This window comes from Phaenicophaeus curvirostris, chromosome 5 (genome assembly GCF_032191515.1).
Source record: "Phaenicophaeus curvirostris isolate KB17595 chromosome 5, BPBGC_Pcur_1.0, whole genome shotgun sequence".
In the NCBI taxonomy this organism is placed as follows: Eukaryota; Metazoa; Chordata; class Aves; order Cuculiformes; family Cuculidae; genus Phaenicophaeus; species Phaenicophaeus curvirostris.
This window is the reverse complement of record NC_091396.1, coordinates 30,611,335-30,639,136: the sequence shown is the minus strand read 5'-3', so window position 1 is coordinate 30,639,136 and position 27,802 is coordinate 30,611,335. Positions and strand designations below refer to the sequence as shown.

The 27,802-nt window shown below is 39.1% G+C and overlaps 2 protein-coding genes across 5 annotated transcripts in view; one reads left to right on the top strand and one right to left on the bottom strand.

Moving 5' to 3' along the window:
* Nucleotides 1-26,797, top strand: part of PSEN1 (presenilin 1) — a 175,169-nt gene extending 148,372 nt beyond the window's left edge. The window contains exon 12 of the transcript XR_011337534.1: nt 26,783-26,797. The gene's annotated coding sequence lies outside the window, so the exon portion shown is untranslated. The remainder of the gene's footprint in view (nt 1-26,782) is intronic.
* Nucleotides 1-27,802, bottom strand: part of NUMB (NUMB endocytic adaptor protein) — a 92,035-nt gene that overhangs the window by 51,112 nt on the left and 13,121 nt on the right. The window lies entirely within an intron of this gene.

The following is a 27,802-nucleotide window of genomic DNA, read 5'->3' as shown; positions in this document are numbered from 1 at the left end:
ATAGGTACTCAATGCAAAGGATAATGTGCTGGATAATGTGCTACCAGTTTCACACAGCCATAAAAGTCACAACTGTGCTATCCTCACCAGTGACTAGTCACAGGGTCCGCAGATTAAAGCAGCACCTTGAATAAACTCAGATATTCTGGCAGGTGACTGTAGCAAAACTACTCTATCCATAGATCACCATTCTCAACAGCGTCATCTGCCTTCCCTCTCTAAGTCCAGAAACCATTTAAAAAAATGTCTATTCCTTATAGAATACGCAGCTTTCCCTTATACAATAGGCAGCGTACATGATATTGATAATATGGATACCACCATTTGGAACATCATTAAAATCATGTGGGACACAACTCCACCTTCCTTCACAGGGAATGAATTACATGTTCCTCAACTAACCTATAATTCTTTCATGTACAATAAATTTCATCTTATTTACTACATTCACAGGTATGGAACTTATGAACAGGGATTGCAAATAGTGAGTTGGTGACATAGTTACTGAATTGAGATAGAAAACCAGCTTATTCTACTCTAGGAAAATCAAATGTCCGAAGATGCTGGCATAATCCCTTCCTGCTGATAAATTCCACAAGAATTGATCTCGACTGCAAACACTGAGGGATCAAGCTTCATTTATGTCTCTTAAAAGATTACTCCAACTCAGAAAGGGGAGCAGCACAGAATTTGTATAAATTAGGAGCAGAATAAGTCAAGTAGCTATCACATACGTTTCTCTGGCCAACTTAGCCTTGTGACAGTAAAATTATGCAAGCGTCTATAGTCATTTGAATTACAGCCCTCAAAAGTGCTGTTGGAAGCCACAAACCACCTTTCCTCAAATTTCATACCAAGCATACGTAGGAGTTACGCCAAACTAATTTTTTCCAGTGATTAGACAAAGTTCATAAACTCACAAATATTACCCCAAAATGTCAATCATCTATGCAATAACATGTTGTCAGTTACTTACAGTCAATATTTTACATAGATATGGCTTCTTCAATGAAATCTATGAAGCTGCAAATGTAATAACATCAGAATTTGCAAGTGCAACTTAGTTTAGTCACTCCATCTTTCCTATTAAGGGTAGATGGAGTATTTGAACAAGTTCAGAGTTCTTTATATTGTTATTGTTCCCTCACTTTCTATGAGAAAATACTCTATAAAGAAAGAGATTACATTTGCAAAAATCACCTTCTTCTTTCCCACCTCTTTCTATTGTGAAATAATGACCACTGAAAGTTGACCTCTAGCATTGTTTACATAAGGATTATGTAGCAGCATTTCTATGAAGTACGCAGTGTCTGACTATACAAACCAACAGAACTTTCTTAGCCTTTCCAAGTATTCAATCTTGAATTTGATCAATGTCAATACTATTGAGTGACAACAGTTTCCAGTATGCTCATATTCATGTTGCCCATGGAGTTCCATGTCACAAGAAGGGGCTGCAGTCCATGCATCATGTCTGACAGCTACTGTGGGTTTTTTTCCATGCCCAGTCCTCATTTTCTTCCCCATACTTAGTCCTTCTGTGTTCAACCTTAAGTCATGGCTCAGTCCCGCCTTGGTCAGTCAACTTGCATTTTAGAAGTTTCTCAAGGTTAAACATTACAGTAATGCTGGCTGGAAGTAGACTTACTGGTGTTACAAGATGAAAACTTCACCTTGAATCTACAGCAGAAAGATTAGGATGAAATTCATCATACCCCGGATTCTAAACCCTAAAGCTGAAAAACAACCACAACTACAGAAATTTTTATTCCCATGACTCACTATATTTTAAAAATTTATTGAGTCTAAACTACACCAGACCTTTCTTTTTACTCCCCCTCAAATCTTAACAAAAAAAGAAGTAAAGATGAAGGTGACAAAACAACCTCACAGTCTGGAATGAAACGCTTTTCATAGCTCTAATGTGAACCTCTAAACTGTGACAGGCTGCTACAACAAAGCCAAGATAACCAATGCTATCTTGGATTGTCCTACAGCCACACCCAGGAATGCAACAGATGCCAAAGATCAACAGTTGGCCACAGATGCAATCACACGAGGAATCACAATGTGCTCTGAATCAGTTTCTCACTGCTGGAATAATACATTTAGGCAGGTTTGCTATAAATATCTAGTTCTATAGATATAGGAGGAGATCGGAGCCATATGTAGGAAACTGAAATACTAATTGCACATTGAGTAACGTTTCGGCAATGAAAAATAAGAAGAGATTCAGGAAGTGGCCTACTTTAAGGCATGTGGCCTACGCATTCTGAACTCACAAAAACAGAGCAACTGAGAGATAAGGCTATGAAAGACATCAGGGACTTGGGCTATAGAAATTCCCCCATAAATTACATACTGATGCATAAATCCTGTTACTAAATTTATCTCTTCTAGATAAGACAAATAAAATTTGTGTTAAAAAAATACATTAATGTGTAGCAGACTGCCCTGTAACACAAGAGATAAGGCTGGAGACAAAACACAAGTGTGTTTGGCGCACTGCTAGGCTAAGCTGAGGAGCATTAGCAGCCTCCCTCAAAGCCTGAGTTTTGTACGGCAGGCCTAAATCTGCAGCAAGAAGCATTTCCATGTTTTCTGTTTTAGAGAGGGGCTCTAAGATTTGCAGTTGTTCCACCTCATTCATATGCTGCTTATGCAGTGAAAAATCACAATATAGGTTATTAACGTGACAACAGACTCAGATGGAATACATGTTTTATTTAACAGAACTTCCGTAATTCCTGATCTAGAATAAATAAGATTAATCTTTAAAAGTTTTGATATTTCAAACAGTACAAGTTAAATCTTGGACACGAGTGCAGAGCGCACAAGCCAATTTTCTTCTCCCTTAACTATTAAGGTGAAAGACCCAGAAAGATTTTGTGTGCGCGTGTGTGCATACGTGCAGGACAGGGATATTTGACAGACTGATTTCCCTACTGTTGGACAGAAGGTTAGAAAGCATTCCTAAAACATTGGATAGTCCTGAGGTTCATAGCAGGAGACTATATTTCCAGCTGGATAATAACATCATGTCAAACAAAAACGGTTCTGTTGGTAAAACTAAATTAGCTCCAACATGCAAAGCTCTCATCAGAGCTCCTCTCCTCTCTGAAGAGAGACTCCAAAAGGGACCAAGGGACTTGAAATAAACCAGGCAAGAGAGATGACTGGACACCTCTGTAAAACCTAAGCATACTAGGTAGATGCATTTTATGTCAAGTTAATCCATGTTCACCCCAGTGCAAAATCATAGAATCACAGAATCATTATGTGGAAAAGACCTTTGGGATCTTTAAGTCCAACTGTACCTGTCTGCTACTGAATCATATCCCAAGCACCTCACCTACCTGCCTTTTAAACTTCTCCAGGCATGGTGACTCAACAACCTTCCTGGTCAGCCTGAAAATCAGAACAGTGTCCTCTGGCTCTAATTTTCCTTCAGACAATTATTTTGGGAATGGGGAAGAAAAGAAACAATTTGCTTTTTGAAGACATAGTTGCTCACAGATTATGGCAGCAGGCAATGTGTGTCAGTATTACTGACTATGCATTATGTCCTAGGTCTGTGAGGGAAAAGTTAAGGAAAAAAGGACTAAAACATGAGTAAAAAGAAATTACTTCATCATTAGCACAGCCATTGCTAAGTTGACCTTATCTAGCTTTTAAAGTGGCTAATAATTGACAAGCATCAAAGAGAAATAGATCTTAAGTAGAAATCTGAATATTAATACCATTATGGATCGGCTTATTGAGTGTGATGTTTAAAAGCAAATCCAAGCAAGGCTTCAAACTAGAGAAACATTCAAATTTATCTACTAAATACAATGTAACCCCCCCCAACATTAATTTAATACATTTCAAAGGATCAAACTGTTTCAACATATCAGTAACTAGTAATTAATTTTCTGAATCTATTGCAAGTAGTTAAAGATTCCCACTACGAGTACAGTTATATATATTATTTAAAGATCTCACTAAATATAAAGGTCTTGGTAGGGATTAATTCAGAGAGCTTGAAAAGTACTTCCACACAATGTCCTCCTCTACTTTAGGATACGCATTTGAAAAAGTAATAAATAATTTAAGATGTATAATATGTATATTATATATAATATAAAAAATAATTCCTGAGGATGCCTCACAATTCATTTACAATCTTTCATAGAACTCTCAAATTTCAAAAATCACAAAATCTTACGGTAAAAAAATGTGGTATTCAGTTTTTAAGAAATGACAGAGAAGCTATCAAGCTTAGTTCATGGAATAAACACATAACTCAACTGATCAAAGAAAGCAGAAATGACTGAGGGTACGTCGTCATACCTAATACAATCAGAAGTGCTCATAAATACCTCATTTAATAACATGAATCCAGTCCATCCCAGATTTGAAAAGAAAAATCGTCTACAGAACACCCACTTTTACCTATAGAATTAAGTTGTTGGTTTCCACAGTATTTAACTCACCATTTAAAAGAAACATGTTGTCCTAAGAAGTCCACTGATTACTACCCACATACGCCTGGACAGCTACGCTACACAAACAAATCCAGACAACATAACTCTCCAAAATTCATATGATGAAAAGATAAACCTCTGCAAGAGAGAGAGCATAACGTGGGACCGTGACTGTTACATAGGCTTTGCTGTGCACTCTGCCCCAAGACACTCCCCACAAATTCTCTTCGCTGCCTACATCTCCTCACACTAGGTACACAGACCTGACATGCAACAGAAAGGGCCTGGACAGTCTTATTCTGGGTCAGGTACACTGAAACACTCCTGGGAAACATAAAAAGACTGGACATGGCCTTGAGTCATACCAAAGGCTACATCTGAGGTACCTAACTCAGATCAGTAAGACACTGTGGTACACACAAAGTAAAGCCATTCTCAGCTCTCTAGGTTTACACTAGTATTGGAGACACCTGACTCCCAAGCAAACATTTTGTTAGCCATTACTACAATCCCAATACACTAGGACATCTCTATTAGAAGCAGCAGCTATATCCTGCTATAGAAACTAGCGCAGCTTACCATGACTGTCATTTATTACATTCCACCAAAAGCAGCACTGTCTACCTGAAATTAAAAACATAATCTACTGAACCCCTTTCTTGTTCTGCAGTTAATGTGCACATAAAGTTCATCCTTCTGTGACCGAGAACGGAAACCAGTAGTTTTTAGCAGGCAGCAACTCTCCTCTTCTTTGGTACAACAACTTAAGAGAGACCTCCAGTGACACCACACCTTTTCTGCAAAGCCTGAGCAACTGCATGGGTGGGACAGGGCCCCATCAGTTCCTTGCTCTCTATAGGTGATGCCTTATGTATCTTCAAGGCATGTGCAAGGCTCAGCCAGTTCCAGCTGTGCTCGTTGACAACCTAAAAAAAACTTGTAAAAACAACTGGCAAGGTAACATCCAGACCAAAACATTTTAAATCGGCTCCTGTATGTATAAGCCACGTAGGAAGTCACATACCGCTGTCATCCACTAAGATGCACCACCGCTCTTACTAAACACGCTGTTGTGTGTCAAAGTTCACTATAATATACATATCTCCTTTTCTATATATTTTCTGCAGAATATTTCACCCCTTTCCAACTGCACTTGCAATTATTTGATAAGAGCACTCTTCTGGGTTACTATTCGTCTTCTCACATTTAGGGCGTCAGGTAGCCCCAAATCAGCAGAATAGCAGAGCTTTGACCGGTGAAGTGATTTTTTTCCCTGTAATTGTATCAAATCTAGTCTTTTCTAAGAAGCTTTACACTTAATACCTGAATCTTAGTTCAAGATACAGATTCAGAGTCCAATCTTAACATTGAACAATTAATTACTGCCAACATATATTTGTTTGTTAAACTAGGGAAAGTGCCAATTTCTGACTACTTAACCACAGAAGAGTAACATCATTGTGAATTTATACTCACACAAAAAAAAATGGAGAAGCGCTTTCAAATAGCATTATATGAGATGATAAATTACATCTGGAATTTCAGGCTCTTGAGACAGTTCTCAATGTTGGAAAAACAGCTTAGAAAAAAATGCACAGGCTATACAGTAACAAGATACATTTATTATGTAGATCATCAGCTATTTCAGGGTTGTCTCGTTCTGTTTTTACATAACCAAAGCCACTAAGACCATTATGCATCTTCTCCTGCACATACCACATATAGCCTGTTTGACCAGTTCAATTTACTGGCTGCTACAAAAGGCTGTATCACATCTGCACCCTTTCCTGCAAGGAGGAGGCATGTCTTTATCTGAACTGAGTTAAGCAGCATGAATGGGATTAAAACGGAAATGTTACAGAGCCCTACTGGTATTTTACCTCTCAAGATGTTTTAAACAGCGGTCTAAAGTTTATCACGGCATCTGCTTAACCCTATCAAAAGGCTGGTAATTCGCCTTGAAAAGAAGTTTGACTAACTGCTGTGAAAATCCAACATAAGTCTAGAAAGCTTTTTGCTGTGGTAGGAAAGAGTCTAATAACCATGCCCCCTCAATTTTTATAAAGCTGTGGAGGGGGGAGGGGGAGAGAATAAAATACCACTTTTGTCTAATTTCAGTGCTTTAAATTTCTGTCAATAACATGGAAAAAGTACATACATGTACCACATCAATCTGTAAATCAAACAACATAGGTTGATGTAAACATCATTGATGAATAAAACAATCTCTAAGGCTCTTGTGGGGAAAAAATACTTCATGAGGATTCATAAAATCATCACTCCCAATCCAAAAGCAGAAGGGAACCTGATCAACTTGAAAAGATGCAGTTTCAATCCCAAACTGTAAAATTTACACAAACAGCTACTGTGGTTGCCAAAGGGGTGGAGAGGAACAAATATTCTTATATTTGAGAATCCAGAAACAATTCTTACAGTTACAGAATTTAAGTCATGTTTAGGCAACACCATCCAACCAATCCTCAAAACCTGAGGCAGTAGAGGCAGTAGCTCCAAGACAACACATTTATAGCACACAGAACCCACATGCCACTACTTTTTCTACAACTAAGCACCAAAACAAGATGCTATTATGAACACAATGTCTCTGATAACGTACCACATTCAAATGGACACTGAAATATCTTCTAGATAACTGAACTCGATCTAATCTGGTGTTGGTATTTCCTGCCTGATGATGACTAACTTTTCTAAACCATCATTAACTATCAGGAAATACCCACCCCCGACATCAATTACTATTTAAACACAAACTGAACTGTTATGTTTTGAACTCATTCACTCAGAGAAATAAAACTGAGTCCTAATGTTAATAGGAAAATGTAAGTTAGGGTCAGACTTCCAGCTTGCTTAACTGGTAAAGTTTCACTGAAGAATAACACTGGGTTTCAGTCTTATCTCACTCCTTTCACCACACACAAAAATGCTTTCTGAATTAAACTGATCCAAATCATTACGGCATCTGCGACTGTGGGTTAAAGAAGAGCTTGGGCTAGTATTTTGTGTACTTTGTACAGTGAAGACAAAGGTCTCCAGCAAGCTCTGCGTGGCTCTGCTGTGCCCTTTTGCCACAGCTTCCCAGGTGGACTCCCCTGACCAATAGCAACCCATGCAAAGAGAGACGGGCAAAAGAACCTTCCTACAAACTCTGGCCTCAAGGAGAATTCCTGCCTTTGCATCTCCATTTTCCATTAAATTAAAAGTGGCAGAGGAAAGTAAGCACTCATCAGCTAAAAAAACCCAACCACCCACAGTACCAATCCAGTAAGTGAAACCCAACATCACATTTACATTCAGGAAGGCTCAGGAGCGGACAATCGTCTGTACAAACCAAAATCAAAAGACTCTCAGTAGGAAAGTCACAGCTATAATCCCGTCTTCCTCATCTCCCTGAAGGTACTATTACAAAGTTTTCATCACAGTAGCCAACATATTACTACGTTGTGAATATTAAATCTAATCTAAACAGTCTACCTATCCTGCCTCCCCTGGTTTCCTGTTCTATCCTCTTCCCAAATTTTTTTCCCCTTTAAAGGGTAAACAAAATCATGTTTAGTTTTCTCAAAATAACAAAATAATAATTCATGATGAAATTTTTAGGTTCTACTAATTACTGTGTAATTTTTCTATTAGAATTTTACATATTCAGATTGTTCCATATGTTTTTCTGCAAGGCAGCCACTTCTTAATTAAATCCTGAATTCCTAGCAAGTATCAGTACTTAAAACTTCTACCTTGAAGCAAGTCTGCAGCTTTGTATGAATAATAATTTTGTTTCAAAAGACATGATGGTCAGCAGAGTCTACTGCCTAAATAGATCAGCTTTTTTCTTTATTAAACATGAAAACAATCAAACCTTTTATGAAACTTAATATTTATTCCCAACCCTCCTCCCAAAAGAGCTAACCACTTATCAAACCACTGCATTAAATCTTCTGGCAGCTCTTTTAGCTGCAATCAGAGATCAAATTTACATTCAGATCTCAGGGAAAAATAAAAAAAAACACATCACCACCACAACACACTGCACATACCTCCCTTCAGAATTTCATTTTAATTTACAAAAACAGATCCTTTGCAGTCATCTGACATGTCATCAGTAAAACGAGATTCAGATTTTTTGGAGAACATTTTCAGGATGACTTTCCTAACCCAGCACCACCATATGCACAGTGCTACGCTTGGGAAAACACATTAAACTGCTGGTTCAGAATTCAGTGAGCAGGCCAGTGAGCAAATAAGCTCTATCTTCATTAGCTGGCTGCATTCCTTGTGTCAAGTAGTTATTGAAATGTTACATCCATGCCACTGAAATGAAACTAGTGACGCTCCTTTAAATGCGGAAACCTATGCAATGAGCAGCAGTAATCCAAGTAATCCAGAAGCAGCATCACCGAGCACCGCCCCACAGGCCCATACGGACAGAAGGGAGGTGCTCAGAAAAGAAAGTTCACAAGGAGTCTTTCAGCAGAAAACACAGCTTTAAAAACAAGCCAAAAAAAGCCCTCTAATTCTACTATAAAGTTGTTTGGTAGTTAATCTACATAGTTGTGAGGGATTAAGAGTCATGACTGGGCGGGGGGGGGGAAGACACAAACAAACCAAACAATAAAAACAACCACAAAAAAAAAATCCCCTCAACATTTATCTTGCTGAATTCCAAACAGCTGTGTCACATGGCATTAAACAACCTGCCAAACCATATCTACAAAGCAAGGGTAGAGTTTTTAAAGTAGTTAGTACAAAGGTCTTCCAGAAATTGAGCTTTCAGAAATTACAGCTTTGCACACACTCCAGTTTACAACATGGACTTTGTAAAGATTTGAGACCTCCACAATGATGTGTTTGAGTCTACAATACTATGAGGAAGTGTTGTAGCTGACACAGCTCTTCTCTGCAGACAATCACATACCAAAGGTGCATCATTGTTTAAAATAGCTCCTGTTCTTAAAGTTGAAGATCTGTTCCCTGTCCTGTCTTGACCACAAGGCAGGGACACACCTTCCTCCAAAACATCCTGTCAGGAAAGCATAACAAGAGTGCAAATTTGAAGATTAGGATAATAAATACACCTTTGCTAGTTACTGCGACTTCCAAAAAATTACTGTCTAAGAATACTGAAGCTTTCCTAACCAAGTCCTGTCCACTTTGGCACCTGCGGGGAACTACCAACAATATATTTGTTAAGCTGTGTGTGGGGCGGTTTTATGTGAAAGTTTTCATTTGTCCCATCCATTCTGTTTTCAATTACATGTTTCCTGAAATTTGTTTAGCAGGACAAAATAGTTACTTGCTATTTCTTCCAATATAGAGATTTGGAATTCATTCAGAATATACAGTCTAGGTCTGTTCACTAAGGAAACTGTATTCATCAGTTTAGGAAAGCTGGGATGTTTTCTGCTTTTGCAGCTTTTTCTGTTTCCTTCTTTAGGACTACATCCCCAAACCAGCAAGGAGATGCCCATGACAAAGAACAAGGTTAACAAATATCTTGATCAAGCTCATTTTCTTTGTTTTGTAGTACTGGCACCAAGTCCTTGGAGAAAGAGCTGTTTAGGTCAATAATAAACTGCAGGACTCCTAAATGGTAATAAACTGGTAATATTTTACCAATTTCCCTCCTAAGTAAAATTACTGCTTTGCTGGTCAAACAGTCTCACCTTCTCAAGTACAGAAAGATTGGCCCAGACTACTTGAATGACAACTTCAAATGTGGATTTACTGTGTTTTTATTTAGACCTTCATATTTAGTTACCTTTTCTCCCCAAAACAGAGCACTGATCTCTGCATTTTTCTTGTAGTTTATGCAAATGGAGGGCATGGAGAAAATAGACAGCTTTATTTCAATCTTTTTTAGTAAAATGTCTACAGAAAACTACAAAAAAGCTTCATTCAGTAGGACTTGGTTTTGTTCTATAAACCCTTAAAAATGTTTGCCAGAGTGAGACAGTTGGATGAGCTTGCTGTCACATTTAGTTCAAACACCAAGTGTCAGCAATTAGTTTGCATTTCCAGAGTTTTGCATTTGAAACTGTGATGGGGAAGAAAAACCGGCAGATGAGATCTCAAACGGTTAATATTTTTTCCAGTTAAAGCTCTTAATACACTAGATAAAACACATTACCTCAGTTTTTAGCATCCGATTAAAACAACATCTAAGAAATTTTGAGGGAGGGAACATCAATTAATCGAACAGCAAAAAGAATTGTGCAAGTGACACACAGCAAAAAACACAGAGACAAGTCAGAGAGTCAAAGTTGAGCTTGTGTATATAAAATCCTAGTTCAAGCAGTGAAGCACACTTACATACTGTACTTTTTACACAATGACAAAGCAAATCACATAATCCAGACAATAAAGCAGATGTCAAGATTTACAGATTCCAGTTACGTTCCTTATAATGTATACACACCCTTTCCTATAAAGGAGAGCAAAACTGGGATCTCTTTTTTTTTCAGGAACTAAAAGTATCACTAAATTCACAAGTGCTATTTTAAAGAGAGATAAAATAGATGAAAATATTCATAAACGAAACCTTTTATAAAGTGCAGCTATATTATGAGCTGCTTCTTGGGCTTCGTACAAACTTGCAGCAAAAAAAAAAATTATCTTCAAAGAGTTGTAACAAAACTGTTGTATTTCCACTGTATTTTTTAGTGTTCGGCTTTAATTGCACTAAGCAGGATCCAAGTGCAGAAGTTAGCTTTTGAGGTCCAACTTCAGACTGAGCAAAGTTTATCAAAAAACCCTGGCTGAATTTTTATAACCTCCAGGACTGTTTACTTGCTTGTAATGCTACGGGTCACATATTACACTGTGCCATAATTACCCCTATTTTAAATGAGAAACCACCTTGGTTAAAATACTTCTTAACTGCACTGGCACTTCAGGACCTTTGGCAAACTACACAGCAGTCACTCCACTACATGTATCAGAGATTTGACTGACTTCCATCCCTTTAAAAAGAAAATAATCAACCCCATTTAATTCCAGCTTGAATCTAGGCATCTGGAATCAAGTATATGCATGAGGAAGAACAATACAGCTGCAACTGTATAAATATTTTTCTTATCAATTCCCTGCCAAGAGCATCTCAAAATTCTAAGATCGAATTCACTAAGGCCACAGAAGCTTCTAAAATTCGGGAATCCATCCTTGGGGTGAGAGGCATTCCAAGGCCAACATACAGTTCCATCTTGGATAAAATTTTCCATATTTTGTTTCCTGTGAACTTCTGGGGTGGAGCTGGTGTCTCCTTAAATTGGCATAATGATTATCACTGATTTTATCTTATGCATTTCTGGCATCCACTTCAAATAACAATCCAGCAGACAACACACATTCCAGCTTCATTATTAGGATTAAAATAGGAACCTCTCTCCACTGACGTATTCTTTCTGACAAGGATTGTCTAAGCAATTGCCAAACTGATTGCAATTGATTGCAGTATGATAATGCACAGACATTTAGGTCTATTTGACAACAGAAAATGCTGCAGCAAATTTAAGTCTCCAGGAGTTACATTTATAACTGATTTGGAGAATGCCCCTTTGAAAGTGGTTATAAACCAGTGCCTTGAAATCCACAGAGCATATAGAACAATATCTCTAGATTCATTATACCAGGAGAGGTTTCTGCATGCATGCGTTAAACCTCCAGTCAACCAGTCTGCCTTCTGGCTTCTCATACAACCTCGAGATACTCATTTAACTTCACTATCTAAATGAATACATGTGGACAGCTATTACTGATACACTGATAAAATCCACTCTTAGCTGTGCCAAATCTGCCACAGAAACCTGAAAGTGTTGTTTGCACAGATGAACATCTGAGTCAAGAATTAGTGGCAGCAAGTTAAAATTTTTCTTTGCATAATCACACTGTCAAGCTATTCATTTTTTTTTGGCTTAACTACGCTGATGAGTAGACTAAATATAGTTTAGAAGTGATGGCTTTTTCAGTCATACACCACCATTTATGAAAGAACAAAGCCACAGAAGGATGTCAGTCTTAGACCATGCTAAAGATGTACTATGACAGACCAGTATAAATCCCTAAATAACAGAAATTGATACACCGGCCTTTTTAGCAGAAAAAAGCACCATTTGTAGCATACAGATATTCCAAGTTTTTCTTCTGAAGCTTGTAAACTACTACCTGCTCCTAAGATGCTACAAAACTGTTGCTTTTCACTCCTTCAAGCAAAGGTAGTCACATTAAAATTTTGCTGTATAAGGCTTATGAAAGCCTTCCAGAGTTCACACAATCACTACTTACTGTGCAAGTTTGGGCATGACAATCAATCCAGGTAATTGTCTTCAAGTTCTCTTTTTGGACTCTTAATTTCTTGTATCAAATGCTTTATACAGCTACATACAAGATGCTTAACATATATCCAAACAGTTCCATTAAAGCTATTCTGGTTACCCATAAATACAGACAACTTGAGGAGTTTGTTTCTATCACTGCTCTTAGCCTTCATACTCAAAGGCTTTGTCTCTTCGCAATCTACTTTTTGTGCAATCATTAACTCCAGCTAAAAGATTTCTGACAATGAGAACTGCAAACCAAGACTATATGAACACTATATGAAAGATATATGTAACCAAACAATAACATAAAGCAGCAGCACTAGTTCTGAAGACCTGTTGCATCTTCATGAAGAAATAACTTTGAAACCACATGCAACTCGTGGCAGCAGGATATAATAAACCATGGGTTCAGCAACACAGGGCTAGACAGCAGCGACCCTGTAAGTTTTCAAGGGGCAAAACATTACATAAGCTGTGATTAAAACAATCTTCAAATTCCTTGCTTAGTTGAACTCTAACATCAAGAAACATTTAAATAATGGTCCAGAGCTGTGACAATCGCTTCCTCGACACTTCCAAGGACCCTTCAAAAATGTTTTAGTTTTGTTACCATGTTCTTCTCTAGGACCTTGATAGCTCTCTCCAAACAATTCTGCATGTTTTTAGTCTAATCGCCACACTAAATGGCAGTATGGTGCCCAAGCCTGAGCACAAGTAGTCTGCCAACAGCCAGCAATGGTACAAATGGTGAAGTACAGGGATGATGGTGCTGGAAGGCAGACAGCCTTCTAGGAGATCTGTTTGTCGAAACTATTTGAACATGAGATTCCTGTCAGCCCATTTCTTCAGCTTATCAGGGTTCCTCTGAATGGCAGCACAGGAGAATTTGCTCCATCATTTTCACAGGGATCAAGGTGTAAATTCCCAGACCCTCTCCCATTCCTGGATGCAAGGGTGACATTTGCCTTCTTCCAGTTCTCGGGAATCATCTTCTATTGTCATAGTCTTTCAAAAATAATTGAGAGTGGCTCTGCTACAACATATGCTCCCTCAACACTCATAGGTGCCTTCTGTCAGGTGTCATGGATTTCGTTATAGCAAATTTGTTGACATGTTCCCTTACCTGGTCTTTCCCTAACGAAGCTACGTTTTCATTGCTCCAGGTTTTCTCACTAATCTGAGGCCTGGAACTCCAGAAGGCAAATTTTACCAGTACAGATAAAAAGGCATTAAGTACCTCAGATTTTTCTGTGTTTTCCCTAGTCTTCTTTGGCTACCGATACACTTGCAGAAGCCTTTCTTGTTGCCCTTCATGTCCCTGAACACCTACCTGAAGGCTGAGGTCAAAAGCCACTCCCAGTCATACCTTTTTTTACACTCCATTACTGTCACTCCTCATGCATACACAAGCAAAAGGTTAAGTTAGGATGCAGTTGGGATTCAAATCATACAAAATCAGGGAAAAGCCATGACTTCTTGAAAAACTTCTTATTGGGTGTATTCTAACTTAACCATTTCAACACAACACAGACAAATCTAGGAAACTTTAAACAACTAGTTAGAACTGGCTCCAAATGGCCTCTCTACCCTGCTTAACCTTCCAACATAACACAATTATCATGCAAATGATGGCTAAGTTTGCTCCTGCAGTCAAAAATAGTCTGATTGAGAGATGCAATATGTGCTGGAATGAACGTGATTAGGTAGAGAGACAGCCATCTCCTCAACAGTAGCAGAACTCCTGGACTGTAACTATGATGAAAGTGAATTGTTACTTTCAGGAAACTGAAATGTTGCATCAGGAAACTGAAGTGATGGATCCCTGTGGTTTTGTATCCTAGTGGTTTAGGACATACAGCTCTTTCATCATACATCAACCCATACCTTACAGCCTGCCCTGCATTTGTTGGGCAAAGGACTGTCATACATATGTCAAGAGGGGAACTGCTAGAACCAATAATTTAAACAACAACTCACTAGGTTCAGAGAGTATGCATTAAAGAGCTCTAACTGTACACACCTGCAAACGACTGATCTACTACTCTGTACATACTGAAGACAGCTTCTATGTCAGAGGACAGTACATATTGAACTCACTTAAAGGGTGCCAAAAGCAGTTCTGAGAATTAGTTAAGAATGATAATTTAGGGTGATAAACTGGTTTAAACCAAGTATCCTGAACAAACAACAGCAGTGAAAGCTCGAGAGAAGCATAGAATGGCTGATATTAATAGCTTGTCATCAAGACAGATGAAACTAAGCTCATCTTTATACTTATAAAAAACAGACTCCTCTCAAACTTTAACCTGTTTCAAAATAATAAACTATTTTGAGTCCCATAAGTGGGACAAACGAAGCCCAGTTTTGTAGAAATCCAGATATACTTAAGTTGTCCATCAGAATTCTTGTCAACTACATTTATCAGAGTTCTTTAAGACAAAAAAAAGTATCTGGATTTTCAGGAAGTGTCTGACAGAGGCTGACAAGAAGTGTCATGTATCAGAAACTAATGCTCAGGGTAACAAAACACTGCTACAGGATTCCACAGCAGCATCTTCCCTCCCTCAGGCTCACAAATCACTAGTGGCAAGTACTCACAAGTGCATACTTGGCTTTCACTAATTAACACAAGCTGAATGCTCCTTTCCTACCACTCCTCTTCCTTCTATACATAGGTATACATCATGCCACGCTGTTGCTGTTCTCTCAGACAGTCCTTGCCAGATGGAGCCATCACAGCCACACTTCCACTGCGTGACATAAGGCAACTGTTAAAGCCAAAGCCACATGGAGTCTGAAAAACTGTAGAAACAGAAGAAAAAAGGGGGGGGAGGAGAAAACAGTGGTACCTCCTTAACCAGTTATCTACCAATCAGTGGCTCCCAAACTGACTTAACAGGTTTACCAAAAAAGCCTTTGAACAAGACTTTAATTAATCTATTCCAAAACAAGCACCCATTTTTGCTCAGGGCTCTAGGTAAAATTCCAGTGTATTTACAAGTATAATCAGTTCAGCAGTCCCTCTTTCCAACAAATTACTGCTATTTTTGTTTACCCCTATATCATATGCCCACACATCAAAACCACACTAAAACAGCCAGCATGCAGCTGTTTCATCTACTTCTGATATTCCCAATCAAATCAACAAAAATAGAATGACAGATGAAGAAATGTTGGGAGTGGTACCTTCAGAAACAATTTAGTGAGGGGGTTTTTTTTGTGTCTGTTTAAGTGTGATAGTAAATACAACGTTCTGCTTGAGCAAGTATTTTTACTAGTCAGAAATGCATCTTATCTGCACCAAACCTTTTTTTGTTCATCAGTTTCAAAACTCCACGGAACAGGTACTAAAACAATTGAGTAAAGAATAATAAAGTTCTACAAAAGCTATCATTTATTTAAATTGCATTAATGTACTAGTTTAACATTACCTTCACTCATTCAAGAAGCAAACTGTATTGCTTCTCTATACAAAGGTGGAAAATCCATGTATTAATGAGATCCACAATGTTTCGAGCCTCCCTAAAGACCAGCACACCCAAAGCTGTGTCCACAGCAACATAATTCTGACCAAGTATTCAAAAATCTGGCTCAGAACACCACTACCAGTCACACCACTCAGCATTTTTTATATCCAAAGTGGCATATGAGCATGGAAAGCAGAGACTGCTTTGTACCTGTACAAGTTCTCTCTGCACAGATCCAAGGAAAAAGTATGAGCAAGCACTTTTATTTAAAAACCAAACAAACAAACAAAAAAACCCAAAGGAAAACCAAACAAACATTTTTCCCCAAAAACTTCAGCACAGTGAAGCAGTAAGTTCTTACTGGTGAACCCCAGGTCAGACATGGCTCATCAGATGATGTTTTTACCACTTTCACGATTTAGTTTACCACTTCCACAATTTAGTTTACAGAACCAAGAAACTAGATTAACTAGTATAAATGATTAATTCCACTCTGCGGGTCAGTTGACAGCATCATTTTTCTCACCAAAAGAAAATTTCTGTATTTATTACCACATCTCAACCTATTTAATGGCCACTTCTAACAACCAACAAACAAACAAAAAAATTTCTTGTACAACATATCTGTTTATGCTACGTGAGTCTGGAAGAAAAAAAATTAGGTGGAAAAAAAAAATCTAAGTACCTTTAGTATAGAGAATGGTTTTCCTGTTACTTGTTTTTAATTACAGTATGAAATCCCAAAATCAAACTCAATAGCTGAAGGCCTTAGCAATTGTGTCTTGTAGATTTTACTACATGTAAGGAGAGGAAACATACCTTTAATGCATTTCTTTCCAGGGCTAGGAATATCATAGGTCAGTCTTCAATATGACAGCCAGCAACAAGCTCATCACAGCTCCTGACTAGGAGCACTAATAGCGAGCTCTGCTAGGCAAAATTTCTCCAAGGACTTGTTAAGTGCATTCCATTTTCAGAAATATCAGTATGACCAGAACAATGATACTAAATAGTATAATTTAAATCCTGACCAGGTCACCCGTCTGCATTGAATTGCACAGAAGTGTACTGTGACTTCTGTGCACAACTGATGAGAAAACAACCAATGACTGTATAGACTAAAATGTTTCAAGTGGTCTATAGTTCCCCCTTCTGAACACAAAGGGCAGAAAAAGCATTCTGCTTTGGAAAGTGTCAGCCTCTGGCCTGGACAGGCACACACTCTCCTGGTGGAAAACTGGTTGGATGGCCGGGCCCAGAGAGCGGTGGTAAATGGTGTGAAATTCAGCTGGAGGCCAGTGACAAGTGGGGTTCCCCAGGGCTCAGTGCTGGGTCCAGCCCTGTTCAATGTCTTTATCAATGACCTGGATGAAGGCATTGAGTGCACCCTTAGCAAGTTTGCGGATGACACTAAGCTGGGTGGAAGTGTTGATCTGCTGGAGGGTCGGGAGGCTCTGCAAAGGGATCTGAACAGGCTGCACCGCTAGGCGGAGTCCAATGGCATGAGGTTTAACAAGGCCAAGTGCCGGGTCCTGCACTTGGGGCACAACAACCCTGTGCAGTGCTACAGACTAGGAGAAGTCTGTCTAGAAAGCTGCCTGGAGGAGTGGGACCTGGGGGTGTTGGTTGACAGCCAACTGAATATGAGCCAGCAGTGTGCCCAGGTGGCCAAGAAGGCCAATGGCATCTTGGCTTGTATCAGAAACGGTGTGACCAGCAGGTCCAGGGAGGTTATTCTCCCTCTGTACTCGGCACTGGTGAGACCGCTCCTTGAATACTGTGTTCAGTTCTGGGCCCCTCACCACAAGAAGAATGTTGAGGCTCTGGAGCAAGTCCAGAGAAGAGCAACGGAGCTGGTGAAGGGGCTGGAGAATAGGCCTTATGAGGAACGGTTGAGAGAGCTGGGGTTGTTTAGCCTGGAGAAGAGGAGGCTGAGGGGGAGACCTCATTGCTCTCTATAACTACCTGAAAGGAGGTTGTAGAGAGGAGGGAGCTGGGCTCTTCTTCCAAGTGACAGGGGACAGGACAAGAGGGAATGGCCTCAAGCTCTGCCAGGGGATATTTAGGCTGGACATTAGGAAAAAAATTTTCACAGAAAGGGTCATTGGGCACTGGAACGGGAGGTGGTTGACTTACCTTCCCCAGAGGTGTTTAAGGTGCAGGTGGACGAGGTGCTAAGGGGCATGGTTTAGTGTTTGATAGGAATGGTTGGACTCAATGATCCGATGGGTCTCTTCCAACCTGGTTATTCTATGATTCTAAACTGCAACAGTAGTTAGCCAGCACACACTAAGATGACAGATGAAATGGGAAAGCCAAAATGCCAGCTTATCACTAAGGATTTGAACTTAATGCAGCTGAAAGGTTTGTGAGATAGTTGGATACTTGAAAACTTTTGACCTCACCAGCAGTTCTGAAAATAACAAGAGCCATCAAGATGCAACACTTGACCAGCAAGCTGAATGTCACCTTCATAAGCATCTCTGAACTTTAATGACAATTTAGTAGAGAAGACACTTTAACAAAAAAACACAAAAAAAAAAAGTGTGTGTGTGTGAAGTATCTGCCATCCCTTGAAAAGCTTTGGCTGGAAGTATCCATATATCTTCCTTTACAGAATTACCAGCTATTCTGATTTTTCAGAAATTTTGTAACTCAGGATAGTAGTTTTAACCGTATAGTTGCCACAGGTTAGTATTTTCAATGGCTAAGAACACACTGAAAGTCAGAAACCTTGCTTCAAGAAGATATATACAATCTAAGAAATAAGATGTTCTTTTAATACAACTTTTTTAGAAATCCAGCACCTAGATTATTCAGTTTGAAACTGTTTCTAAGATTCAATGCTACTGTATACACAGAGAACCCAGGACTTCAGGACACAGTTACAAAAGATTCTTCTATTCTCCCATAAGACCACAGCACCTACCAAGCCTGAGAAACTCCAACATTCAGAAAAGAATGGGCCACTTCCCCATGTTTCACATAGAACATTTTCTGGTTTCTCCTAACAAGGATTAGACCTACTTTCTGTTGTTAGTATTGCATAAAATTTGAAGAGGAAACAAAAAGGAGTGTTAGTATCATGATTTATGACCCATTTTTAGATATCCTTGCCTATGAGAATCAGCTTCCCCACCTCCCTCCATTTCTCTTTTCTCATCTTGGAGTCATAATTCGTCAGCCTGAGATGTAAAACATCAGAGGGAGATATCTTTAAAGTAAAATATTACTAGCTGTACAAAAAAAGCCACTTGCTTACCTAAATATTAGTCCTGAACTATTTTAATACCTGTTTAAAGGGCAATTTTACTTTTTACAGGTTCTTCTTTTTTTTTTTATTATTTCAATAAATGAAATAAATAAAAGGCAGCCTGGAGATGTATCAAGCTTTTCATTTTATCTGTGTCTGTATACAAACAGAAGGAGAGGGGAAGAGTTACTGTTTGTTTTAGAAACAACTACACATGTAACATTCCAGGGCTGCTCACAAAAGATCTTCTGTGTATGCAGATTGCGGAGCCACCTTTGAACCTTGCCAACAATGTTCTGCATAGGTCAGGCTTAAAAGAAGCCTCCAAAGTATCAGCTCATGACACATAACTATTATCGGCTACTTTACATGGGGCATGCAAGAGGTTTAACAATGAAGCTTTAAGTTCTTCCCATACTAACAAATAAGTTATAGGTTCTGCTGTTCTTCCACAAAAACTCCTGCAATAGAGACTGATTTCTGAGTAAAACCATGGACCAAATGTTGGTGTATTTTCTTATATTTAACTCACTGTTAATGAGTTAAACATCACATGTTAACTCACTTCTTATATTTAACTCGTCTTTCATAATAGCCCTCTCTCAAAGGATAAAAGATGATACACAAACATACATGGAGTAGGCGTGATTAACTTATACAGTAGACATTTCTCAGCTCTGCTGGGTTACAGCAGTCTGGGCAGTTAATTTCCTACTGGCTGATTCTATAGTTTAACTATATTTGGTTTCATTTAAATAAGAAAACAGAGATTTTAAGTTTTCCTTATTTCTGTAGTCTGAATTTATGGTAACAATTTAGCTTTACGTCAAATCCAAACTCAAGCTACAGTTTCAGAGGTCTTTTTGCGTACTACATTTGTCTCTTCAAAAAGCAGATGGAGAAAGAGAAAAGCTCTTGAGTGGGAGGAAGCAACAGAGAAAGGGAGGAATGTACCAGCTTGCCAAAAATGTGCCACAGCCTCTACAATACAATGTTAATAATTCTGCCTAATGCAAATGCAATAAAGGTCAGCATTTTGTATCCAGAGTCAATCCCTTTTCCTATTACTGGACAGAACCCACTTAACAACTCTTTTTCTGCTTTAGAATGACTCATCTTACTATTCCTTTAAAGTGAAGGCTGCCATCTGAGGTTTCTAACAACATTTTTCATAAACTGCTTTCAGATGTATGGAACAAAATATTATTTTAAAGACTCTGGTTTGCTGTTTCTGGCTTTATTTCCAAAACTGTGGGCAACGTTTTGAACTAAAAAAAGCAATGGAGTACAATAAGTTTTTCAACTTCTTCGGAAAAATGAGCATAATGCAATACCAAACTCCATCTTTCCAAGTGCCACTTCAAGAGAAGTTCATCTTAACAACTTAAAATAGACCAATCTAAAACATATGCACTATTTGGAGTAAATATAAATCATTTCATAACTGGCAGAGAGGAAAGGACAGGTTTTTTGACATACCTCATTCTGCCATAATCACACTGTAGAAATATTTTATATTTTACGTCCTGCTTTTTCTCCTGTAAGTCTTTTCACATTCAAAAAAATAAAACACTTTTTAAAAGGAACACCAGATTCTACCGTTTGGTCACATCTAGGGAGCTCCTGCAATGGCGCCACTAGCTATTCAGTGAATGAAGGAAGTGCTTCCCAGCTAATTTGTAATGCATGGTTTCTTACATTACTAATTTGAGAATTAATCAGATCATATAACAACAAAATAACAAAATCTTTCTTTTGTCTATGCTCAGAAGTCTCCTGACTTCAATTATACAAATATATAACAAATAAAGAACAAAGTGTAATCTCACTATTTCTCTCACAAGCTCCAAGCTTCTGTCACAAGAATCACCATAACCACAAACTACCTCTTATCATGATTTCAGAGCTAAATAAAGGCATATAAACCTCAAAAAAGTTAGCTGAATAATCTTAAAATCAAGTGGGTTAAATGTTTATCTTTAAGATCAACAAGATTAATAGGTAAATAGGAGCCAACCAGGGAAAGGAAAAGAAGGTGCTTCTACTTATGTCCATCAGACTTCAGCTTTAGGCTTAATACTGCCTGTATTAAACTTAGGCCTAGGAAGAATAATATTTAACAGTAAAATCTGTAAATATCAGAAACTGAGCAATTCAGAGGTAACAATAAAGGCCTAGTTATGGTGACAGTTTCCTTCTGTGAATTTATTTCAATACACACGATGAGAATTCAAACATAAGATCATGTAAGCACAAAAAGGAATACAGACTGAATTTCCATCACAATTACTACCTTGGATTCTAATTATCCCAAAAAGTGAGTGAGGGCTAGCTGAATACATGATGCTGCAAGGTGCAAGATGCTTCACGTCTATCACTAAGTAACTGCCTACAGTTGTCTGCATTTTCAGAGATTTGTAATATCAGCTCTCCATCCCACCACCTCACACATGCACACACATTAAATCTGAGTTCTTATACACAAGCTAATTTTCTGTTATATATTCCAGAAGTCAGTTAAGCAACAACTACATTATGATCTAAACTACAAAGATTACAAAACTACTTTTCATCTTTTGCTTTTTTTTCTGTTAGATCAAATAGCTGGCATTTGATACTAGACTAATATCTGTAGCTTACCTTTAGCCACCAGAATAATATACAAAGGCATGTGAAGAGAACCCAACATTTGAATTTTAAAAACGTATGGAAAGTGTGACTTAACAGCAGAAGCTATAGTTCAAACAAAACAGGGCTTTGCTGCTTTAGATCTACTTTTACCACAGTCACCAAAAGAAACCATACCACACCTAATTTCTAACTAAAAAATAGGCTAACCTAGTAAAATATTTGGAATTAGACTACATTGGTTTCATTCAAAATGGTTCTCCCTACGAAGGAAAATAAAACAAAGAAAGCAGATACTCAAAATAAATCTAAACACAGAAATTAAATGTGGAGACAGGAGGGGATATCTGTACATTAGAGATGAGACTGGTTGCATTATTAAGTGCCACCTTTCTCCATTAAGAAGAGGGGATGGTGGGGATAACGAGAGACCCAGGTTGAGATATCAGGTGCCTAACACCACTAGGCAAAATAAGCTCACTATTTGGCACAGTAAGCCTTTGTACAACCTAACACACATTGTCTAATTTTCTTCTTTTCTCTAAGCACTTCTGAAGAAGCAGTGTTCTCTTGAGACAAAAATTTCAGTACTCCTACTGGCCAAGCTGATGAATGACATCTACCCAAACACTTGGACTCCTGCATAAAGCCACATATCCAAGAGGGTATCAGAGTCCCTACCCTAGACAAAGAGGGAACTCTGTACCTTATTATCTTCTTGATGGGGAATTTCATAAAGGCAAACACTTGGGATGTATTTGACACAGGAAAGGGCAAACATGCAGCTAGCTCAACACTTGTACCCTAACCTGAACCACTAACTGTAAGGGAGGAGTCAGTTTCACAATTTTTTTACAGATAATAACTCCGGGTCCCACAAAACTTTCACTTAAACACAGTTTTGATTGCGCCTCAAACCCTAGACTAAGACATACTTCACTAAAAGTCTGAGGATTTGTCTTTGATGTTCGTTTTTTTCTAAAAGATTTACTTGAAGTAGACTAGAAACAGATCAATTTAATTAGAGATGTGCAAAAGTACATACTCCACAACACAGAGCTTTATAGAGGTATGAGAATGAATGCTATGCTCTGCTAAGAAATATTACTCCTTTTAACTGTCAAGATGAAGAGGAGAGACCACAACGCAAAGCTGGGTTGGTTTGTTTGTTATCCTCCAAACAGAAAGAAGAAAAAAATCCCAGCAGCTGCATTATCCAAGAGTGGACAACTCTAACATTGAGAGCCACTTTTGCACAGCCCACTATTTGCAGACTCAACCGATGCACAGAGACAGACTCTCACTACCTAGGATAAAGGCAGACAGAGCTATAGCGTACATATCATCCCCTGAACAAAGCCTAGGACCCATCCAAATAGAGTTACCCCTAAGTCCACTGCTTATAAAGCCAAGGAGCTACAGAGCTAGCTCACAATCTCCATCTTTCCTGGGGGAGCCAACTCAGACACAGCAGCAGCCCCAAATCGACTCCCCTCCACTAGGGGCAGCGGGGGCCCAGCCCAGCTCTTCTCTGAACAGCCTCTCTCACTTCCCTTCATCCTTGCATAAAAGCAAAAGCACACTGGGAAGCCCAGTGAAAAGATACAGCCAGGGCAGCTCTACAAAAGGTAACATCTCCAAGACAGAGGCAGCACTGTGCAGCAGCTACAAAGGACCAGAGCAGCACTGCGGCACAGAGGTCTGCTCAGTACAGAGCCAGCTGTTGCGGGAGATTGTAACTCTGCATGGAGCTTGAGAGCAGCCACTGTAATGCTTTCTCAGTCCAGCTGGGATCCAACAACGCTGCTGGTTTGGATGCATAGAAATAAGTACCGGCCAAGAGACCTTGCAGGATCGGAATCTACTTTGTATCTATGCATCTATTACTCAGCAATCCAAATAAAATCCCAAAACAAAAGAAATAATATACTGAGACAATACTGAGACATTACAAAGGGTCAGGAACAAAACAGTCTTACAAGCTGGATTTGGACCCTAAGCTAAAAGCAGGCAATCTTTGATATAACCAGCAGGCTTCAAAGTGTGGCAGTCACTCAACATATTAGGATTGAGCTAACAGCAACCTACAGTTGATCTTTTCAGAAACTGCAGAGGATAAACTCCAAATTCAGGCTTCTCTCCATCTGCACCAACATCATCTCTGGTAGGGTTTTAAAAAAACCAAACCCATTCTGTTTTTTACAGTTTTTCAGTGTTGACAAAATCTGTTCCAGTTGGAACTTTGTGGTTAGCTAGAATTAAGACACAGTAACGCAAAGCATTGAGAAGACGTAGAACCATAAAATGGTTTGAATGGAAAGGAACCTTAAAGATCTTCCAGTTCCAACCCCCCTGCCATCAACAGGGACACATCCCACCAGATCAGGCTGCCCAAGACCACATCCAACCTGGTCCTGAACACCTCCAAGGATGGGGCAGCCACAGCTTCGCTGGGCAACCTGTGCCAGAGTCTCACCATTCTCACCATGAAGAAATTCCTCCTTATGTTTAGTCTAAATCTTCCCCTCTCCAGTTTATACCCATTGCCCCTCATCCTACTCCTACATGCCTTTGTAAAAAGTCCTTCCATAGCTTTCCTGTAGCCCGCTTCAGCTACTGGAAGGTCACTATAAGGTCACCTCGGAGCCTTCTCTTCTCCAGGCTGAACAACCCCAGCTCTCTCAGCCTGTCCTCACATGAGAGATATTCCAGCCATCTGATCACCCTTGTAGCCCCGCTCTGGACCCCTTTCCAACAGCTCCATATCCTTCTTATGTTGAGGATTCCAGAACTGGACACAATACTCCAGACGGGGTCTCATGAGAGAGGAATAGAGGGGCAAAATCACCTCCCTCGCCCTGCTGGCCATGCTTCTTTTGATGCAGCCCAGGATACGGTTGGCCTTCTGGACTGCAAGTGCACATTGCCGGCTCATGTCAACCTTCTCATCAACCAGCTCCCCGAAGTCCTTCTCCACAGGGACATCATCTCAATCACATCATCCCTCATGCTGTATTGGAACCGTGGATTGCCCCAACCCAAGTGAAGAACCTTGCATTCGGCCTCAAAACTCATGAGGTTCACACAGGCCCTCTTCTCCAGCTTGTCCAGATTCCTCTGGATGACATCTCATCCTCCTGCACCACTCACAGCTTGGTGTCATCTGTAAACTTGCTGAGGGTGCACTCAATCTCTCTCTCTGTATCATTGATGGAAATACTAAACAGCACTGGTCCCAGTACAGACCCCTGAGGGACACCACTTGTCACAGATTGCCATCTGGACATCAAGTCATTGCCCACTGCTCTCTGAATACAACCATCCAACCAATTTCTTATCCACTGAACAGTACACTCATCAAATCCACATCTCTCCAATCTAGAGACAAAGAATATTGTGGGGGACTGTGTCAAAGGCTTTACAGAAGTCCGGGTAATCTGCAGTTTCACCAGTGCTAGGAATTGTTTCAGTAGACCTACATAAACTATTGGGAGACAAATTCTAAATTAAGTCCGTCTTCCCTTGTAAACCAGACAACTGTGCTACCACCAATTTTTTTTCCTAATATTGGTAATTTTACTAGTAAGCAGACTTCACAGACTACATTTAACACACATTACACCAATCACTAAAACTGCATTTCACTGTTTTTTCTCTTGGTCTGCAGCAACATTCTCCCCTAATAATTAGAGCAAACCTTTGAAAGACTTGAACAATTATACTGAGAGTTTCAAAGTAACTGATTTCATTTGCCTTCATTAAGATAATTAAGGGAGAAAAGCAGAAAATATCGCTTTAATATGGAGCTAAGCAAATACTTACACGTAACTGGAACTCAGTACTTTTTATCAAATTATTAACAATTACTAGACCTTCTCTTAGTCCTGCACCATTTAAACACACATTTTCAAGAATGCCCATCATAAAGCAAAGGAAACTTGTGAGAAATTAAGCCTTTTCTGCTCTTGAAACTTGCACTGCCCTCAAGTTTAAGTGCACAACAGAAGAGATCATTAATAATTACAACCAGTTTTCACACCTTACTGGTAACGCATATCTCAGCTACCTTTACAAATTATCTTTCTGTGAAGAACAATCTGCCTCCACAACCAGTTACTCCAAAAGCAAGAAGATCCTCCATTGCAAGTCTGCGTGGTTTAGACTCAAATTTTGTGACTGAAAGGTGTACTAAGAAAGTGCCGAAGACTAATACAGAGCTTACCTAGTGATGGAGACTTCATGTTTCAATGACCTCTAAAATCAGCTTACCTATCCAAAAAAGCAATCCCCTTTCTTAAAAACTGATAAGTAGTTAACAGGCTAATTCTTTCTCAGTGCTTGCTAATATCTTTGTGTTGGGAATATCAGTTTGCATCCAGCCTCCTATAGTCAGAATTAAAAATACCACATACCCTTTGAGCATTGTCTGCTGGCACTTGTGCTTAGCACTGCCACAGCCCCAGTAGTGTTGAGGCTCAGGAGAGAAACTGGAAATGGCCATTTTTCCATCTCTACTGCTACTAACTTACCCAAGATTCTATTAGCAACCAAGCCGAAACTGCCTTTAAGGGAAGGATTTCTGCAGATAAGGCTTTGTATTTTAAGTCCTGTTAGTTAAAAAACATTATCCATTTTCAGTCATTGTTATTTTCCATCAAACCCAGAACTTCAGAATTATGTTGTCTGCTTCAGTGGATGTATCTTCACCCTCTGTCACAGAGGATTTCTGCGTACTTATGTATTTTAATACAAATACTAGTTGTTAGATTAATCATGAACACTACTAAATTTATGATCCTGAAAAGCTTCAGTTGGCATGACAGGCCTAAAATGAAATTATGGACTTGTGACTTATCATAATTGTGAGATCATTCCCTCCCTTTCATATCCAGAATTGGTTTTAACAGAATCATGGCAGACCTTGTGGCACCAGCATCCATAAAGAAGAAAAAAAAAAAGCAAACCCCATACAAGCTTTGCAAGTTACCTCTGTTTAAACAGACAGTCCTCAGCATGTACTTAACAATCTCTAATTACTTAATCTTTTGTGTTCTTTTTGTCTCACTGAAGTCTTTTGAACACACTCTTTTATCTTCAGGAATTAATGTATTTTTTAATGCTTAAAAATGAAAAAAAGATCAAACTTAAAGTACGTCCATGGGAGGAAGAAAATGCTTATCTCACACCTGCCTCCCTCCAGGATCATTCCTTACATTAGCCTAGCATGGAACCTGAGACCAGAACATACCTTGAATAGCAGGAGTTTTAAAGCAATACATTGCTCTGCTCATGTTGTTAGTACTTCTCTGAAGCAGACACCATTACCTCTGTACTAATAAACCATTTCACTGGAAAACAACCACTGAGTGAACTGAGTCCTCAAGTGCCTTTGCAGAAAAATCTTCACCTGCACAATTTAGTCAGAGGCCTCTACAGCCTTTAAGGTTAACAATCACTCTGAAACCTGCACATGATCTCTGACCTACAGCAGCAGCAGGCAGCCAGCCCTCCTGAAAGCACCTGTGGGACAGAGATGAAGGGTGCTGAAGCTAAGGGACAAGCTCTGGAAGCCATATGCAGGTAAAAGCTTCCTCTTAAGCTTTGCCTGTTCTGAGCAAGCATTCCTCATTAAAAAAGAAGCAGGAAATCTTGTTTCAT